The sequence below is a fragment of the Balearica regulorum genome, chromosome 23, assembly GCF_011004875.1.
Source record: "Balearica regulorum gibbericeps isolate bBalReg1 chromosome 23, bBalReg1.pri, whole genome shotgun sequence".
NCBI classification, from domain to species: Eukaryota; Metazoa; Chordata; class Aves; order Gruiformes; family Gruidae; genus Balearica; species Balearica regulorum.
Window position 1 is genome coordinate 6,451,662 of NC_046206.1, and position 16,392 is coordinate 6,468,053.

General features: G+C 41.6%; 1 protein-coding gene across 11 annotated transcripts in view; it reads left to right on the top strand.

Moving 5' to 3' along the window:
* ARHGAP32 (Rho GTPase activating protein 32) overlaps positions 1 to 16,392 on the top strand; it is a 246,324-nt gene that overhangs the window by 126,272 nt on the left and 103,660 nt on the right. The window contains exon 1 of one of the 11 annotated variants that reach the window (XM_075774820.1): positions 10,212 to 10,616. The exons of the other annotated variants lie outside the window; for them this stretch is intronic. The gene's annotated coding sequence lies outside the window, so the exon portion shown is untranslated. Of the gene's footprint in view, positions 1 to 10,211; positions 10,617 to 16,392 lie in introns of those variants that run through there. 11 annotated transcript variants of the gene reach the window in all.

The window sequence follows — 16,392 nt, forward strand, 5'->3', positions numbered from 1 at the left end:
ACTAATCCTATTTATTAAGCTTTTCTAAAGTAATTTCTTTAATACCATCAATTTAAGGCGTTTTGCTTTACTGTTCTTGCTGCTCTTCGCCAAGTCAACATACAGAAGCTGGATCTTTTATCTGGAAAGTATTTTTCTTCCTCCCCTGGGATTTTGGAACCATGTTATACTGCTTTTGCCACACGACATAAATAATCTGTGGCAGGCAAGCAATGAGGTAATTCCTGGGTGTACCTGTGTTCTGGAAAATACAGTTTCATGTTTTCCAGTTGACCTTTCTGTGTCTGAGTTTGCAACATTTACATATAACTGCTGGAGACAAAAACCAGTGTTAATGAAGTGCTCATGGTCTCGAGTGACAGGAGATGTCGAAGGTTCGATCGTACACTGCCACTGAAAATATTCCTCTTATTTTCTGGCACCTCTCTCCTTCATCAAGAAGATTGTCTAGTTGACCTCTCTGACTAGCTGCAAGCAAACCCTTACTCATTTAGTGAACTAAGAGCTTCACTTCTAGTCAGAGTTTAGCAGGAATCCATCTTTAGCGTCTTGTGACTGACGAGGCCCAGAAAAGCTCTAAAAAACCCCACCTCCCTCCGTTTTTTGGTAGTCATAAGGTTGCAATTAATATTTAATATGGGGATGCTTTTCAGTGCAATGTACTGAGTTTGATTTCCCTGGGCTGACAGCTCCATTCTTCCTAAGATAATGTCTTCAAGGAATAATAGCACCCAATTATAGAATTAGATTAAAAATTGTGGGGATTTCAAAATCAATTTCACTTTTCATTAGGGATTCTTTTTGTGCAAGCCTTTAAGCGTACATGTATCTTCAAGCTTTTCTCAAGAAGAGTGAAGAAACTTGTTTGTTTAAAGAAACTTGCGTTTCTCACATAATTGCTTGGGACTTATGGTTTCAACATGATTTTTTCAATTTTTTTTTTTTCCCAACTCATTTATTTTCAGAACTGAAAACTGGTGACAGTGGTGTCAACTATTTCATTCTTAGTGGCTGCATTACAGCAGCTTCATGTTTGCTGAGTAGTGCTTTTCACCAGAATTACTGAGGCTGGAACCTTAGGTATGAACCATTAGGCAATTTGTGAGAGTGCGTTACGGAGACCTCAGGTGAAACATCTAATTTTCAGTGTCTCAAGAGATTTTCCTCATTAATTTGGTTGAGAGAAAACTAAGACAACCCACTAATTTTAGGGCTTTGGGATTTGTTGCTGGAATAATGGTACCCACGTATGGGTACCCATGTGGACCTCTCTCAAGGTTGTAGCATCTCTGTTTTGGTAGGAAAAATGCTAATGCTAAAGATATTAATCCTGTTTTTACTATCAGAATTAATAGATCCTTGAAGTTTACCAGGATGTGGCAGGAACTGGCCTTGTCTCCATCCTTTGTCTTCCTCCTCATCAGCACCCCCATCCCCAGTTATTATGCAGTGTTATTCTTTCGTGGGTTGAGGATAATGTCTTCAAATCATTTAACTCCTGTAAATGTCATCGAATGTTTTCATTGTAAATACACTCAGTCCTTCCTATTGTCTAATTGTGTCACGTAGCTGTTTGATTATAGCATAATGTAAAATTTCATATAAAACCAGCGTACGTGGGAGGGAGGGCTTTTACAGTGCCTTGTCTTAACTGATCTATGCTCCTTCTGCAACTAGTATAAATGTTTCTCTTGAATTTGGGCAATATTTACTTTTCAGAGCAGGTAAGCACCTCCACTGTATAGTCAATTATTTTTCGGTATGTAGGAAATATTTAGGCCTTAGACCTATGGCAACTGAGTGTTTAGTTACTTGTCAGCTGTATTTTGAATCCTGCAAGCTAGTGTGAGTTGTATATTGCCTAAAGTCTGCAGATACCCAGGGACACCCCTTTCTTCAAAGGAAAAGCAGTTTGGCCATGCTGGAGAAGTTGTACAGGGCACAGCATTGTCCCCCAACATTCTTGCTGGTGAATCATGGCGTGGGAAGACACTAGCTGGAGCGGTAAGAATACGGGACGGGTATGTGAGTAGCAGAAGACCAGAACTATGCGTATGCATGTGTTTGTGCAAATGAAGAGCAGGAGAGATGCAGTGAAGACCAGCTTGGAGTTTAGTGTTAAAGCCAGGTATTTTTAGTCTGGCTGAAGTTTTTATGCAATGTCTGGCTAAGGGGGAAAGTTTTTGGTTTTACTCCTAGAAAAAAAATTTTCTTTTTAAAAAAAATCAGTTCATCCATGTACCTCTTCTCATTTTCTAGCCCCGTTTTCCCAGAAGGGAGTAGTTGAGGGGAAGTGCTTCCATCTAGTCTATTCCGTGCTTTAGCACTTGCTTGAGTTTTTGTATAAAAATGCGTGTGGTGATATAAAACACATGTCAGTTTTGCACTGTGCCTCTGAACCCAGTTGTGGAACATGGCCTTTTATTTTCTTCGTTTACAAAAATAGGGCGGGGGGGTGGGTGGGTGGAATTTGAGATGTGAAATTTTAAAACGTTCTTTCTCACACGTGTACACGCATGCATGTGTGCACAAAATCATGCTTGCACCTCTTCCCCCAGCCGAAGTTTGGCGAAGTAATCTGCAAGTAGCTAAAGGTCATGGGCTGTATTTGAAAGCACTGGGAGTCCTATAGCTCTGCGCTGTGTCTGTGTTACATTAAAATGCATTCAGTGGTCATAGACTAACCTGTTTGTAAAACTGGGGGACGCAGGCATAGCTACATGCCAAAAGCGCTGGGTTTCACACAGCCTGATTTGTAAAGATGAGTGGTTGTTGATCTTTCCCACTTCTAGGGTCATGGGAGGAAATGGAGTAAGCTTCCCCTCAGCTTTTATCGCTTCCTCCTGCCAACTAGGGGAGATTATTTTCCTTCATTTGCTGCTCCTCTTGTCAGCAAGAGAAGTTGGTATTTAGCCAGATAATAAATAACGCTTTTCCTGGGGAAGGAGTTCTCAGATGTGGTTGTAGTAACACTGATTTCCCCCCTTACTGCTTTCTATCTTGAGTCTCGTCCTGCAAATTCTTGCTCAGAAAGATGTGGTTTGCATATATGTGATGTGCAAAGCTTGTTTACTTTTGCTTACAGTCTGTTTCTGAAGCTTTTAAAAAAGTTTTAATGGTAGCTGCTTATCTACTGAATGCTGACAGGCTTTTAAATAGCCTGCAGACCAGACTTGGAATAGACATATATACTTGTGCACATGATCAGCATTATTTATTCTGATTTATGGAGTCTACGTCATAATTGGCAAAGGCAGACTTTGTCATCTTGCTGAGCTTATTCTCTTCACCTGAGTCTAGAAGAGGGCCGTATACCTGCAGGCAGTAACTTGAAGAATATGGATCCCTCTGTACTTGGTGACAGAGAGGTAAAATGGGGAATGTGGAGTAAAAGCCAGGTTTTCCAGTGCTCCTGGAAGGTAACGATGACTGATTTTGAAATCAGGACTTCAGGAACGCATCGGGATAAGCTGACATACTCTCCTGAGCCTGTGGAATTACTGGACAGACGTGCCTGTGGAAGGGAGGATGTTAGGAGGAGATTGTGTATCACCTGTGAGTAGCATAGTTTTGCAGTTTGAATGCTGGGTTTGCTTCCTGTAATCTCCCTGCCTTGCTGAGCAGCGGGTCCTGTGTGTTAAAAGGGGTAGGGGTTGGTGCTGCATGCCAGCAGAACTGCATATATAAAAGCCAGGAGGTACAGTTCCTAATGAGATTTCAGATTTATTCATGTCCTGCACTTCTAAATATGGTACGACCTAGCTCCTGCCTTCAAGGCTCTTCAGGGTATGTTTGGTTTTCCCTTGTGTGCATTATTAAGTTTTGTTTACTGCCTTTGCTCCTAGGAGCTTGGTTCCTTGTTACTGGTGCTCTATAAATGCAAAATAAGAAATGTTACTCAGCACAGCACAGTTCTTGATTTGGCCTGTGCATTAAAAATAACGTGAATATCTCTCTTCGGATGACATGAAGGTGCGAAATCATAGCATGAACCTCTCTGCACTCTGAGTAAGAAAAGGTGCTTGGAAAATGTGACAGTGAAACAGGAGCAATGACTGCCTTAAGCAAATGAAACTTCTCATTGCCACAGTACTCTTCACCCCATGAAAATTGTTGTTTCTGGGGGTTTTGTGTTGTTCTTTCTCCTCCCCTGGAACTCCTGCTGCTATTTCAGGTATCTAAGGCATTTTTTCCAGTGACTTTGATTCTTATCAGTGTGGGGAAAAAAGTTAATATTGATTTAGTGGGGGAGAAAACAGAAAGAGTGAGCGAGTAAGAGACTAATAGCCTGGAATGACAGGACTGTATCAATTTTCAGTTCTCTCAGGGGAATAATATGCTTGTTTCCAGCAAATGGAAAAGTAGACTATGACTAAAACTGTCACTGACCTCCCACAGAATTTAATGGATTTTGGAGCTCAGAGAAGAAAAGGCAGTCATAACTAACTCAGTGATTTTAATGCACTTTCCTTGAAAGTCAGCAGTTTTATGAAATGCCGTATGCGGGAAGATAAAAAAAATATATATCTTATATAGCTGTAAAAAAAAAATATTTATATTCACTGGCTTAGTCTTTTTTTGAGTATGGATGAATGCACTTCTCAATAAGCTTAAACAATAACATATTATAGGTTCTAGGTGGTTTATATCCTTAACACATGTTGCCAGCATATAAACCGAGCCTGTTTAAAAATGATGGACGAAAACTGTAAAGCAGTCTCATTCTTGGCCCATTCAAGTGGCTTTTTTGTGTAAGTAGTTCCTGAATGAGCTAACTATAAAAACGGTCCCTTTCGTACGACGGGGGGAACGTCGCATTTGTGCACGTTGATTGGCAACAGCCAAAGTAAGTATTCTTTTTTGTCCAGTGGTAGTCGGTGAAAGAAAGGATGCTTTGTTTTCTGGCAAAGCCACTTTTCTTTTAAATAAATAAATAAGCTAGCTCCTTTAATTTAACTGCCTCTTTGTTTTTGCCTGAAGCCACCAAGTGGCTGGTTCCTCCATAATTTTGCTGGTGTTTTCCTTAGGAATCAGAATCGTTGCTTAATCCCTGCGATAATTTGTAGCGCAATGCCATCTAGTGTGCAAAGGGCTATCAGGCTTCTCATGCTGGGGAAATTTGTGACAGCAGTGGTCTTCTTGCACCTGATTCCAGCCGCATCTTTGGGTGGAGATGGTTGTCATGAAATTTTAGTATTGTGAACTTCTAGTTTTCAAAAATCTCATCTCGATGACTGCTTAGGGTTTTTTTGGAGTGAGGATGGGCTGGGGAGTAGAAAAGGGCAGGAAAAACGATGAAAATTTGTCCAGGCCGAGATGAGTTTTCTGCGGGTGTGGGCTGGTTTTGTATCATGTAGATACATATAGATCATATAGACATGTGTGTCAGAAATTAGTTTTGGGGGTTTAGGGCATGTCCAGGTGTTTATATCCAGTTTGCTGTTACCATTGTGCTGTCATGACTTATGAAACCCAGTTATGAATCCATGCTGAGTTCAAATCCCTAACCTTACCAAATCGGAGGGGACCTGAATCCGACTTTGCTGTTCTTTGGACCCATTGTTAAATAGATCCGGTGCAGGAGAAACATGACGTCATCGCTCACGCTGTCTATCTTCATTTGCTGTCTCCTTTATATTCTGCACGTGGAAGAATGTGGTTTTTCCTTTCAGTAGGACAGAAGAATCCTTCCCTCTCTTGTTCTGAAAAGTGTGTACCATAAGTGATTTGGTTGCGGGCTTTGCTTCCTTTTCCAACACCATTTTTGATTATTGTTGTGTGATATCCAAAACATTTAATTCTAAATACTGCCAGGAGAGGACTTGTGTCTCCCCAAGTAGTGACTAGAACTCATCATGGCAAAGGCTGCCAGAGAGGATTCATTTCTGAATAATCTCGTTTTGGTTTCAATTAATTGTGAAATCAGACTTTAATAGACTGTGAAATGGAAATAGAGAGAGGTAACACCAGATGCCTTTATTTACATGTGTTAATCAACACAGACCCAAACAACAACAAATTAAACTGAAGCCATTCATAGTTTGAAATGCTCCGTGTTTGGCTGGGAACTTTTGAAAAATGTGCTACTTTGCAGAGAGGTGGAAGGTCAGTAGCATTTTATTTTATTTTTTTTAAAAGTACCAAACATGCCAGAATCCTATCAGAACCCTGAAGTTACTGTATTTCAGAAATACTAAATGTGGCTATGGAAACCCATCATTACGTTGAATTAGCTTTGCTTTGAACAATAACATGGACGATATTTACTTTTCCCTTTTTGAACATAGCCTGTGGTGTAACAAATAACACACAAGAGCAGGCATGTGTACTTTGTATATCAAAGTGCCTGTTTCCAAATGTCTGGTATTATATTCACCAGGGTCAATTAGCTACTGACTAAAGGTGGTTTCCTTTGGAGACAGACTGGTTTTCTTCTTTTTGGTTTCTAGTTCTGAAATGGTAGGCATGGCAATTTTATGGGAATTTGTGTCGGAAGCAAAGTTTGGTTTGCAGCCAGAAAGATTTTGTAGTTAACTGTTTAATTCAGCTCAGTGGGGCGGAGGGGTATGTGGAGGAGAGCAAATACCTGGTGTTGATTGTGCTGTAGATGGTAGTTAAGAGTTTTGTCTCTGGCAAAACACATTATGTCACTTCTGGGCAATTCTCTCTATTGTTCAGCAGAGTAATTTGATTTGGGTTCCTGGGAAACTTGTGGATTTTGATGGTGTTGCTTGGGGATTGGGTTTGTTGGAATGAGGAAGATGATTTCTATAGGAAAGAGTTGAGGCAGGTTGAAGGAAACTTTTGCATTATTCCTCTAGAGAACTTTGCAATGGAGAGGTGAATGTGATGGATTGTTAAGGCACGTTGATCGCTATGCTCACCAGAGAGTAGGTTTACACTAACCTGGTGCCGGGCATAGAGATTCTGCCTGTGACAACGGAGGGGGAAGGCAGATATTTCTCTGACTGTAGGTGTGCAGTAAAAAGAAAAAAGGCAGTTTTCTCTGAAGCACCATTTCTTCTGGCAGTGGAGTGTGTTAACCCTTTTTTGAAACGCCGCGTATAAAACCAGGCATCTGATGCAGACTGCCTTTAAGAGTAGAAGCAGGTCCCTAGCTTCACCTCACCCGATTTACCCATTCATTCCACGAACGGTTTCCCCACCTCCCAAACTGCTCCAGCTATGGCCATTGATTGTCCTGATTCCAGGAATGCCAATGTTACCAAGGAAACGAGAGAGTGGAGCCCGACCCTGAGAACTGCCTGTGCGTAAGTAGTACTCTCGGATGCACACACCTCAATATACCAGGCAGGTTGTAAAGAGCTGTTCTTCAGAGTTCCTCTAGAGATGCGTGTAAATCTAAGATGTCGTTGAGTTTGTTTCAGCATCAGCACACTCCGTTGAAAACACAGTATGGGAAATGCTGCTGCTCTTTTTTATGTACCAGAAAATTATTTCAGAGTTTCAAATTCAACCAGGCTTCTTATCTACTTGTGCAAATGAGAACGGAACGTTGTTGTTTGTAAGTATGCGAACAATGATTTCATTTTAAAAAGTCAATTTAGAGAATAGTCAAATTTGTAGCTGGTTGAAACGTGATTTGTCAGTGGAGGGAATAAGAACTTCTTTGGTTATTTTCTGGGGTTTTTTTTGTTATTTCTTTTCCCTGCTAGATGGAAATTATCTATCTGGTAGGAATAGTATGAGCAAGTAGCATAACTAGTTTAAAAGTGGGAGCAAAATTTGTAATCAGGCTTGGCTTACACTGGTCAGATCTTTTTGTGCTCCATGTATTTGTAAATATTATGTACTACTGGTTAGCAAAATACAGACAAATCAGTGGTCTGGACCACCATTCAGACAGTCCCCTCTTGCCTTTACAGGTCATTTCAGGATGCTGTTTGCCTTAGCAAATATGCTTCCGTCCTCAGAAGAGATTTGCTTCATTGTCACTTCTTATAATGTCTTTGTGCCAATGACAGGCCAGTCTACGCATCGTCAGAGGCACTGATTCTGTATCAGGAATTTCTTTCTAATTTTATCAGAGAAGCCCAGGTGTAAGACGAAATTGGGAATCAGCTTTCAGATGGGCTGAGGGGCCGTAGAGAGAGAGCAGGACTCGGAAGGCTGCTGCTTACTGCCCTGTTTTACACAAAATACGGCTGCTGTTGAGCTGGCTTAGGCAACACCATTTAAAGGCACTGACTTCCTTCATCCCGTAATGTTTGTTTTCTTGGTGCCATTGCAGCATCCCGTAGTCTCATTTGTTGCGGTGTATGAGAAGCAGGTTTCACCAACTTGTCATACCTGAAAATACAGCAACCAGTGGCACCTTCTGATAAGTTTTCCAGTGTAACAGTTAAGACAACGCTTTAATGGAAAGGAATTTTTCAAGGTTTGGGAGAAGTAGCGTATTGGGGAGTGGGTAGGGGGAAGAAAATTAGTTCCTTTTTAACAACGCTAATTTTCAATTTTTTCAACAGCTTGCATTGAGCATTAGAAATTCTCTAGGGTATTTTCACAGCTGAAAGAACAAAGAGAAACTTTTTTTTGGGGGGGGGAATTGCTATCAGCTGATGAAGAAGGCTTTAAAAGTGTATGTTCCTATACTATGCTGTGCTATACTGTACACGTGTGAGAAATAAAAATGGATGAACTGTCTTCACACTCACATGAAGATGCTTTTCAGGCATTAAGGGTGCATGTGTTACACTACCACATAGGATTTGGACAAATGAGCATGTAAAATAGATTAAAGTTTGTTATCAGTGTAGGCAACAAACAGGGAAAATTGGGAGAATTGCACATGGGTAGAACAGGTATTGGGACTTGACCGAGCACAGTTCTCTGTCACCTCATTGCATCTGAGACTGCACTTCTAAGAGAAATAAATATAATAAGTGTGCAAGAAGAGACTTTGTTTAAATTCTGTGCTCTGCAGAGTTAGGCTTAAAATGTGAACTTATAGGAAATTCCTAATGCGTGATGTTAATGGAACAAGCCGCTATGCTAACACTGCTAGATGCTGATGTGATAATTTGCTGTCATTTTTTTGTGCTGGCCAGCCCATCTCTGAGACAGATTGTGGTGTCCCAAGCAAAGTAGCTACTTCAAGCAGAGCACCATCAAAATAGTAAGAAATTAAATACAAGACAGACTTCTGACGTATTCAGAATAAAAGCTCTTGGTGACTCTTGAAAGATGAAGGCACCAGCAGTAACCTGCACCTTCTGAGAACTGCCTTAACCCTGTATGTTCTACAACTTCCCTGAATTGGACTGCAAAATTAAACTAGAATTTGGCCAGGGAGCCCTTTGGCCAAAAGGCTTGTAATAAAGGCATGAGGTTGTGCTAAGAAACTGTCAGATACTAAGATTTCCATTTTAACCTCTGAGTTCAGAAGCGTAGATGTGAGAAGAGGGAGCTAATTGTGTTCCCTCCCCTTCAGTGGTGCGTTAAACGCCAGGCAAGGGTGGACTGGCTGTAATTAGAACCACTTAGATGGTCAGTAATTTGCAAAATGCCTCTTTCTGAACAGAAATGACTAGACCTTGATATTCAGGACTAGCAGAAGTGCTGTGAAATTGCAGTAGGAGTATTACACAGTGTGGTGTTTGCTGGAACTAGTAGTTTTTTGGTTAAATTACTAGGCACCCGTAAAATTGAAGCCAAAATTTTGGGCTGAGGGGAAGGGGTGATCTCCTCGTTAGTGGTTATTGGTGCTCAACTGCTGAAGGATAAAATCCTGCCAGTGAATAATGATCTGCACAATTTTGCAGATGTCTAAGGATCAGTCTATGGTCATAGTACGGACCCCTTGGACGAGCTAACATATTTAGGCTGTTAACTGAACAGGGAAGATTTTGACAGCAAACTTTTCATCATTTAAATACTTGTTTTCTTCAGGGAATATGCACAGCGAACAGAGAACCGTTGTACCTAGGCATGAGGGCACACATCCTGCATTGATTTGCAGTTTGCACAGCACCGGGTGCTGGAGAGGAATTTCATGGAGCTTTAGCTCTGAGCAGTTTGCTACCCGTGGAAAGGAAAGAACGATGAGGAATCAGCTTGCCTTAAACTGCGCTGGGTTTCAGGCATGTGATGGCAGTTTGCTGTCATTTTTTTTTTTTTTTCCCCTCTCTTTTGAGCTGTAGCAGCAGACTTCTATGCCGCGCCTGAACACAATCCCTGCATGCATTCCCTCCCTCTCTGTTTCTCTTGGCTCTTGTTAAACTCTACGGCTTGTCTTGTGGGACCTTTCCAATGAGAGAGCGAGCGAGAGAGAAAGCAACACCACTGATTTCTCTACAGTGCAAATTGAGCATGAAATGGGCAGTGTGGAAACGGCTAACAGGGCTACGGAGGCAGATCTTAAACGCTATTCATAGGCACGTTCATCTGAAGAAGCAGCGGCACCAGGAAGAGAGGAGAGCGAGTGAACCGAATGTGGGGGGTTTAATTTGATTTTGCTAGCCTGGAGTTCTTGCATTTCGGAGCTGATGCCTGGAAGGTTTTTTCAATTAGCTGCTGGGAAGCTACGGAGAGACCTGGAACTGTTAGGCCTTGGCTAGGGATCCCATCCATGGAAAGAATAGATCATTGTAGCAGGGGTAAGTAGTACACAGCCTTTCAGAGATCCTCTATACTCGATGTAAGATCCTTTTTGTTTACTGGCACAAGATAATAATAATGCTAAAATAAAAAACAGCTGGAAGAATGCCTTCAGGATGGCACCAAATGCTAATGTGATGAGAAAGAATGAATCAGATTAGAATTTAACAGGCAGTGCTTTCTTTGCAGAACGATCAGATGTAGTTTAAAGGGGGAGTTTATTGCGTTTTTGTGTAGACTCTCTTGCATTGCAGATTTTAAAGCTCAGGATAATGCAAACTGTGGCTGTCCTTCCAGAGATTAACCTGTGGCCTCTTGAAATACTTCTTTCGTGCTGAGGAAGTCAGTCTGAAAGGCATATTAATGAGGTGTAAGGAATTAACTGGGAGTGGGGCTGGGGAACATCCCAGCAGTGGTTTCACACCTCAGCTGAAGTGAACGGCTGTTCAGATACATGTTTTTAAACTTGTAGTGCATCTTCTCCTCATTAGAGAAAGGAGGGGCCAGTGAAAAAAGGAACGTATTGCATTTTATCGTGCTAGATCCGTTCTAAACTGTTAAGAATAATGCCTAGAACACTTCCCTTGTAATGAGGGTAGGTTTAGCAAAGGTTTCTTTTTAAAATGAGATGATTTTATCAGTTATTTCCTTTTCTTTGATCTTTCATGCATGTATCTTTAAAAATAATCCTTGGAATATAAAGTAATATCTATTGATAAAGAGAATGCATATTTACTCTGAACTTTTATCTGGATAATTTTGTAAACCTTTATTACATGTTTCTTTTTGATGCAGATATGTATGCATGTGAAACATAGATTTGGATAAATCTTTAATCAGGTGCAGGGACACGTAATACTCGGGTGCCATGCTGACAGGAACTGTAGAAAAACATACAGAAGACAAATAAGTTTTACAAGATTACATGCATTTTTTTCATTCATAGCCAGTAAATTATTAACAGGACAAAATCTGCATCTGGGCTTTCTAGGAATGACTTTGTCCACGTGCCTACCTCTGAAATTCCTGCCACAGGCAGCTTAGTCCTTTTCCAAGCTCTCAATAAGTGGTGCAAGTCAGTGCAAAGCATCTACAAGACCACTGCAAAGTGACGATGAGAATTCCCATTGCTCCTTCAGTTGGAAATCGTCGCTGTAAGCTTTTAGGATGTGTCGTAACTTCTCCCTTTGTGCTGGCTCAGCTCTCCTTGTCTTTTGTGCAGGAGAGTTGGACTTAAACCACTTCCTATTTCCTGCCTATCTTTGCTCATTGCTTTTCATATGGCCCAATAAGCCTTTTATCCCTTGCGCTCACATTTGCATATGTGAATAAAGAGAATCTCTTTACATACTTTTTCTTCTTCTGTTAGTTCCATCAGGCTGAGTGACACCTTTCATTTGAGTTTTTGGTTAGCCTGACAGCTAAGAGCTGGTGTTACAGTACTTGCGTGGCTCAAAAATCAGAGCTTAATATTTGCCATAAGTCAAAGAAATGGAGAACTTTTTTGTGTTTTATTTATATGTTTGTGTTTGGCTGAGCAGTCAGAGTAGAGTGAGGAGGACTGTTTGGACTAGCTGCTTTCAAAATAGGACACAGTTTGCATGGCAGTGCTTCTTGCACACAAAATTTAGCAGCTGTGAGATTTAAATTAATTATTTGGAATCTATTTGTTTGACTTGTTGCTCTTTTCTTACGCTGGTTCCTGACAACACACTTATGTGGGTAGCTGCGTTTTCTGTTTGTTTCTTTCTTTTTTAACGTTCACATTTTAAAAGCTAGGAATTCATAGGGAACACCTCGATAGGCTCTGGAGATGTAGGGGACAAACTCCTAACAAGTACTGTGCAGCTTAGTAAGAGTCAAATCTCAGAAGTTTTAAACAGAACAAGAAGTCCAAAATCCTCAGCCTGGTCCAGAAATGCTGTTTGCATGATGCACTCTAAAAGGCACTTTCTGTGAAGACACTCAAATGTGTGTTCAAACTCTCTCACATCAAAAGCAATTCAAGCCCGTCTGCTTGGAGCCTGGTTTGTTGTACCTGAAGGTATCTGTGCCTGGAATTGCAGTGATGTTTTTAATTATATTTTGTCAGCAGTGTAATATTAATGGGAGCCTGTACCCTTACTCATTTAACACATCTTTCCAATTGATTGTATTAAGGAAATGTTTCCTTTATGTGATATTGTTTAATGGAAAATGAATTTGAAAGAGAGAACTTGTGTACCTCAAGGTTATTTTCCTTTCCTTTTGCCTGCACTACACTTACTGCTTGCTTTCCTTTCCTTGTGAGCCCTTGATGTCTGCACAGCAAGCCACGTGGGGGCTGTAGGCAACGCACGGATCGTTGCTTTTCTCCAGCAAGGTTGGCCAGGTACGCTTGGGCATGGTGTCGGGGCTTCAGCATGCTCTGTGAAAACACTGAGGCTGCGGAGCAAGACATCACACCTCCTCCCGTGCCTGTCAACGTGGAATGCTGTGTTTTCTCTGAACAACAAAACAATCATTTAATCAACAACATGCCATAATAGAGGCTTTATATTTACTGAAACCAGATGCATTTGTGTCTCTGCATCTGGGCTCATCCTACAAACTTTCTTTGGAATAGCTGTGGTTCCGATTTCCATCATAGGTGTGCTAGCAAAGCTGTCTGTTCCTTTGTGTTTTATCCCAGGGTATGTCTCTTGGTGGTCGGAAGTCATAGACGGAGTCAGTAACAGGTTCTGTTCATTTATCTTCTAGTTCTTGGGTCTCTTGAGTATAAGTTGGGTATAAGCTCTCTTGAGGATGAGTTTGCAGAAGGAACAAGATTGCCTGCAGCCATCTGTACTCTGAGACATGCTCTGGCAGTGATTCCCAAACTGTGGTCACAGTTACTGAATGTAGGGACTTTCCATGCTGTCACCATGTGTAACTTATTATCCGGTTGTATGTCTGGTGGAAGTAGAGCCACCCGTGTCCACAGTAAACGCTGGTTTGAGAGGCACTGCTTAGTGTCATGTTTCATTGTTGTATTTGGAAACCCTAGAGACTGGAAGTAGTTTCCCCCGTGAGAAAAGGAGAAGAAAATGAGGTCTTCACAGAAGCAAAACACCATGCAGGAATGAAATCTGTGAAGCAAATCATGTTTTGGGTCTAATTTATCTTCTGGCCATTATTTCTGTGGCCTGGAACGTATGGTGTGAGGAAGTTTGTTAATGGTCAGTTGAATTGGAGCTTTAAAGACAAAAGACAAACCCACTAAATTCCAACCAGAAAACCCACAGGTGGGAAATTCAGCTTATGGAGTGTTCCAGGGTGTTATGTCCTCTTTGCCAATTATCAAGCGCCCGAGGCATTGCTCTGCATGCACCTGCGTGGAGGGGGCATTTGTTACTTTGGTTTTAATACTAGCAGATATTTTAACTTCATGAAAACATTCTGTTTTCAAACCCTAAGAAGTTGGTTTTGCCTAATTAGGAGTCCCTAATGCCTGCATCTAAGAAGTTTTTATGAATATTTTATTGCTTATGAAGATTGACCTTCTTACACATTTAGAGGAAATAAAAGGGTAAGACCACATGAGAAAACATTTGCAACTTAGTACAGGAAAATCTGGGGAAAGTATCTCTGATACAACTCGCTGAGATTTTATGTCTCAACAAGCTCAGGCATCAAATATACTTGGCTTAAGAATTAAAACAAACAAACAAACTCCAGCAACATATACATAAGCTGCCTGCGTTGGCGGCTCAACCTGGAATCAGGGATTGAAAGCGAGATCTTTCCAAGTCGCGCATTTCTGACTGCAGTAAGAGTCAAATTCTGTCAAGGTTACTCCTGATTTCATCTTCAGAGAGGCACGAACTAGATCCCGCTGTGCTTCGTGTCTGAGAGCAGCATTTCAAATAGCAGTGTAACATGAATAGTGTGGCATGGGGAGGATCCACCTCTCCAAAACTGCATCGGAGATTGGAAAGCGTAGAAGCCATGAGGAATTGCCTTCCATCTCCTCTTACTGTGTGCAGCAGAACTGGGACTGGGCAAGAGTTTTGCCTGGTTTCACATTTATTTTGTATCACTGGCTTAGTTGATTGATATTCCTTAACATACCTTATCTTTTACCATTTGTCTAATTAACCACCTTCAGTACCCGGAGTGGAACTGTCCTGCACCAGTCACTAAGGTAAACTTAAAAACCATCCGACTGGAAGCTGCTGCGTTTGCAGTGGAGTCTTTCCTGGCACCTAGCTACATGAGCACCCCATCCTCAGCACCTATGCAAATCCTTCCTGACCAGGGGATGCTGCTGGACCTGCAGCATCTAGTGAGCAACAGGTTGTAACCCAAGGTGGTATTCATCACAAAAACCCCATAATCCTTGTTCTCAGCTAGAGTAGTGTCGTGGAAATCAACACCCATCAGATGGACGCTGAAAACTGTAGTCAGTGCTAAAAGCTGATTGCTGAATTCCAGTCTGAAGATGGCTACTGCTTGCACGTAGGTGCCATATATTTTTCTTTCTATTGGGGTGTTATTCCTTTGCATTGCGTGAGCAAGGGCAGTTGCCTGCTGTAAAGGCATGCTGCTAGCAAAAACCTGCAAGCAGCAGCGGGAACAGCCTTAGTCCCCTTTGTCCGGCATTACATTCTGGAATCAACCTCTAAATCAGACGCCAAATCCAGGAGTAATTAAATCTCATGAGATGCCCCTGTTTTTTGCTATCTTAAAGTGATGCTTCTTGCCAACCCCCTGTGAGAGATTCAGGTGGATGTTGTATTTTAAAGTCGCGGCAGCTAGTTGCACCACAGGAGCTCTGTTTTTCATGGGGTTTGACGTTCTAATCAGCATGGGTGCCCAGCGTACTCTCCTCTGGCTTTAAAGTTGTCCTCTGCAATAGTTTTGATTTGTGAAGGAACTCAAGGAGCGTCGCAGCTGTTCCAGCCTCTCTCAGAAGTACCGAGATGCGCAGCGTGTGTGCATGACCTCATTGGAAGCTTATATTAAAAACAAAATAACAAAATAACCCAAAGGAGACCTGATCTTGTGCATGTAAGGCACATATGGAACTATTACTGCATCCAGTGATTAAAGCACCTCAAGGATCCTGCTGTGGAGTTAGTATCTGCCCTTTTCTCTCGCTGTGCCTGTTTAGAACCAATGGTAGGATTTACTAGTCTTGAAGGTGAAGCTCGGTTGAAGGGATGCTGACTGCTGAATAATCATGCTTTCCTAGGAAAAATGGTCTCTTCATCTGCAAGCCTAAAATAGTTCTGAAGGTAATTACGGGCAAAATACACATCCCACAACCTTTTAGATTTACTTAGTGCTTGCACTTGCATAAAATTTGGCCTTCTGAGTACACCTGCGATTTGATGTGAACTTGGGTCTCCTAGGAAGAGAATTTACGCCAGCATTTAATTCCACCTCTATCGCTAGTATCTTCCTTATGGGTTCCAGTGATGATTTTCTGCTGCATTCTGCTCAGTCCCTGGGGAAAACCCAGGATATCTTCATGGGAACGTTTTGCCTTTTTTCTGTAGAGGTGCATTTGAGTTTAATTTTGGCATCCAAATACAAAGTCAAACAGTGAACCTCCGTGCCAATATTGGCAAAGTTACGTGGCCAAAATGAATCTATGCGATGCTTCTATACAATGGTATCATACGCACTTCACAAAACAAAACGAAAATTCAGCGGCCCTAGGAGAGCTTTGCTTGCGTGTCTTTCACCCTGGCGCTGATTACAGCCGAGTGCGGCAGGCCTGCGGTGTTTCATCGATTGTCTGGAGATAATGTA